At 35.9% G+C, this 4,580-nt stretch overlaps 1 pseudogene; it reads right to left on the bottom strand.

The window, feature by feature from the left end:
* Positions 1-1,292: 1,292 nt before the first annotated feature.
* Positions 1,293-2,981, bottom strand: LOC117599693 (uncharacterized; annotated as a pseudogene).
* Between the last annotated feature and the right edge of the window lie 1,599 nt (positions 2,982-4,580).

Here is a 4,580-nt window from a genome sequence, read left to right as displayed (position 1 = left end):
GTTTGTAGGTCTGGATGTTTACACACTTGCCTTTTTGTACATTATATGCTTTTGTGCTGATCTGCCAAGTTAAATTCCTGTGTACTTGTGAATTTGGCAAATAAATTGATTCTGATCCCGAGTTACACTTACAGGTAATTCACACCAGTTGACAGATATGTAGTACGTAGCCTGATCAAGTTCAAACATGCATGTACCAGAACTATGTGTATATTGTCAAATGATGTGAAATTTGGTGTAGAAAGTGAAATGAGAAACATGGAGCTTAAAGTGAGTCGTTAATAAATGATCCTCATATTTCACATTATCAGATACTTAAAGCTGGCCATGTTCCTTGCACTGAGTCTTCTTGCATCTCATTCAACAGGAGATGATGCACCACTCATTTCCTCCACTTACAGTTTCACCTCTTTTTTTTTTGATAAATTAAGTCTAAACAGCACATCAGATTTTCAGACCATTGTGTTTTACTCTAAAAAACTTTCACTTCATTCAGATTCCTTTTTTAATTATTTATCCTTGCTGCTTGTATTTTCGATGATGAATGCCCCTTAAAGAATTAGCTGTTTAATGTTGTAATATGACTCATCACAATATTATATAGGGCAATATAAGCAAATTCAGAAAAAATGTTATCAGTAAGAAATTGTGTGAAAAATTGAAGCCATTAGTTCAAACCTTTAACCATAGCATGTACAATATCAAGCTGCTTGTTCTTGTACATCTGTTGATTGTAAGATCATTTTCAGAAAATACAAAACACGATGCAGGCTGTGAGTTCTGAGAAATGCAACCAGAGCAGCCAGTTAGATACATTTATCAGAGAAATTTATACACATTGCAGAGAAAATAACACATCTTAACTATTTACACATAACTCCTTAACAAAATCACCTCACATGCCTTTTAATACAGTTTTTGAATGAATTATATATATAAGCAGCTGACAAAATTTATTCAGATACAATGTCTAAGCAAGACCTCATCCAACTCAAATTTATTTGAAGTAGTTGGATTAAATTTTAGAAACCATAATAACCATTTATAAATACACTATTTCTAAAGAAATCCAAAGATAAGACTTAAAATGCATGTATTTTTAACATAAAGACAGAATAATAATATACAATAAATCTAATTATATTAAAGTTAATGGGAAATAATGAAAAAACACTGATTCTTACAATATTTAATTTTTATTATGAATTCACTTTTTACAAATTGCAATGACAGTTTCTAATAGCGAAAATATTAAGTAATACATTGTAACTTTTTTTTTTTGGTTAAATACACCATGCATGAACAAATAAAGTTTGACTTACAGCAATAAATATTTAGCATCTGGTGCTTTTAAATATAAATTCATTAATTTCTCTTTATTTTATTTTAACTTGTGTATAAACATCTTCATGGTTCTTGTCTCTGGATGTTCTGGAGGATGAAGGTTTCTTTGCAAAACTCACAGCTGCATAGTTCAAGACATCATCATCATCGGCCTGATGAAGAACAAGAGCCGTTTATAAACCAGAGTGGATTAAAAGATTCACAAATTTTTATTTACGGTATTTTGTAAGATGATGTCAGTTATAATCCTACATGTCCTGTAGACTCAAGGACAGATCTGTATTTATTTAAAGAAAATCAATACACATGATAAAACACTGGATTACCTGATTTGTGTTATTTGGATGGTCGTTGGAAGCCCCTTTATAAAACAATAATAAATATCAGTAACGTTTAACTGTAAGTGTTTTTATGATACTGATAAATTCATTTTAAAAATAATAAAAGCAAACAAACCTTTTCTTTGTTTAAGTAAAACTCCAACCAGAACCATGATTACAATAATAGATATTATATTGGAGGTTGTTAAAACAAAAACAATCCTATGGTTATTTTCTGAAAAGATAAAGCATCATTTGGATCAGTATCACTATAACTGTCTCTGAGTTTTCAACAGGAATATTTATCAAATGTCTTACCTTTTACTTGAATAACTTTAACTTCAGTTCCATTAGTAAAGAGGATTTGTCCACACGCAGCCACAGCACAGTAGAACGTTCCATTATCAGAGGTTGTGAGCTTCCTCTTGGGGAGAGTGTAGACACAGCTCTGTGTAGGAGAACCAGCCTCAGAGCTCTTCTTACACTCATCACTGCCGGCTCCATGAGTGTAAATGATTCCTGGATGAGATTCTCCTGAGTCGTGTCTGAACCAGTACACACTCTGTTCTTCACAGCTTGAATTAAATGCTTGTACTGAACACTGGGGTGTGAGCGACTCTCCGTTCTCCATCACCGTTACAGTCGGAGGATGCTGTTTCATCTCCTCAGCTTTAACATCAATTAGTAAAAATAAAACTATAATTTCACACCACTCGTTATTTAAATATAATTCTGGCTAAAGTGTTGATCTGGAATTAGTTTGAGTTCAGGAGCAGGTTATCAGAGTAAAACTGTTTACCTTCAACAACCAAAAGGGTTCCAGATCTAAAGTGTAGTGAAGATACCAGCCATTCTGCACAGAAATATGTTCCTGTATCCTCTTCTTTGATTTCTTTAATGTTGAGATTAAGCAGATTTTTATTTACACTAATACTGAAGCGTCCATCATTAAATCCTTCACCGGGTCTGAATGAGCTCTCCACTTCTCTCCCTACCCACTGTGGAACCTTTCCAAAACTCTGTTTGAACCAAACTAATTTATTTTTAGCACTGGACAAGTCGTCACATATTATAGAAACATTTTCTCCACGCTTTACTTTTTGAACTTGAAGCTCCTTGATGTTAGAAGGTTTCACTGAAACAAAAAAAATATACATTGTTAGTGATGATGTCAGTAATAAACATATAGTGACAAATATTTAGTGAAATTATTTTATAATTGTATATAAAAATATACAAAATGTAACTCACCTGATGTTAAGAGACAAAGAGCGACAAGGACTGTGATCATCGTTCCTGTTCAAACAACTTGACAGTGAGGTAATGAACTTGTGGGTGCAAGATTAAACCAGGTTCAGAGTCACCCCTGATTGGATGTTTTGAAGCTGTGGTCAGATTTGATTGGTCCAGTGGCTGTAATGAGAACTGATGGCAGAGTTTGAACCCAGATGCAGTGACATGATTTTGTATAAGCAGATTTTCTACTTCACTCAGAAACCTTTCCATGTGGCTGTTGTCTTTGACAGCAGTTATTATAGAAAATAAATTTTTCTGAGGATATTTTATAGCAATAAACACTAAAAAAAAGTGAAAAATCAAAACAGTGTGCACAGTTGTGTACTTCCAAGTCCACCTGCTCTAGAAGGATTTTCTTTCTTTAAAAAAGGAATTTTTTTGTTTAAATACAGCAAACATAGGCCATCCACATCAGATCTGCCTGAAACCCTCACTGGAAAGTTATGACAAAGGCTAAGTGTAAGACATTCGACATGGCCAAGATTGAGCTTGTTCACTGTGTTGAGTACAGAATGTTTAGTTGCTCTTCTTCCAACATTAGTAATAGTCTACACTTCTCACAAATATTTAGCACTCTGACAGAAAAGATGGCAGGATTAGAGGTACACATCCAGACCCCAGAGAAGACAAGCAAGATTGAAATCAACATGGTTTCGGTAAGGGCCCACTTTGAGGGCTCTAATGCTTGATGGTGAACCCCCAACTCCAGCATTAGAGCCCTCACAGTGGAGCAAAAGGGTGATCTGGTGGCATTGTTGAAAAGCCAAAGCTAATACTAAGACTCACACACAGGATCCCCACTCCTCTCCCGTTTGTGTGTCCCAGAGGTTGTCCTCCTCAGTGAAGCACCCACTGAAGCCTGAACGAGCTCTGGGTATAGGAGACTCTTTTCTATGGCACATGCAATTAGCTAGGCCTTTAGGGTCATCAGCAATTTTAGTTAGCTGTATACATGGAGCCAGACATTGATCTTAAGATCTTGGGAAAGCACAGGTTCTCTAAAATATTTACGTAGTTATTCATGTAGGAGCTAATGATATACGCTTTTGTCAGTCAGAGGTTACTATTAGTAACATTGTAAAGGTGTGGAAATTAATGAAGGTGATGTCTGATGCAGTAATATGCTCTGGCCCCAGTGGGGTGATGTAGTTTACAGCAGGTGATGTAGCTTACGGCAGGTAATGTAGTTTACAGCAGGTTGTGGTTGCTGAACTGCTGGATGTCTATGTTGTGCTCTGAAAACAATGTGGGCTTTATTGATCATTGGACTCCTTTAGATGGCAAGTCTATCCTTTTAAGGGCAGGACGGTATCCATCCCACTTGGGAAGGTGCTGCTCCCATTTCTTGTAGCATATCTCATTTGTCCCAGAACAGACCTAGTCTGTGACAATCCAGAGCCAAGGCCAGAGAGCAGACAAGTAGGCTAAACCCACCGTCTGATAGCTGCCTTGAGTCATCACTTGGGTTCCACCATATTGAGACTGCATCTGTTCCCCAAGATAATACTCAGGTTGTTTTAATAACTTAACATAAAATTAAATCATACTGAAAGCACAGCCTGCACCTTTGATCTGAACCCAGCACTGCTAAATATTAGATCTCTTACATCTAAAATGCTT

Source organism: Pangasianodon hypophthalmus, chromosome 19 (assembly GCF_027358585.1).
Source record: "Pangasianodon hypophthalmus isolate fPanHyp1 chromosome 19, fPanHyp1.pri, whole genome shotgun sequence".
NCBI lineage: Eukaryota > Metazoa > Chordata > Actinopteri > Siluriformes > Pangasiidae > Pangasianodon > Pangasianodon hypophthalmus.
This window is presented reverse-complemented; position numbering and strand designations above follow the sequence as displayed.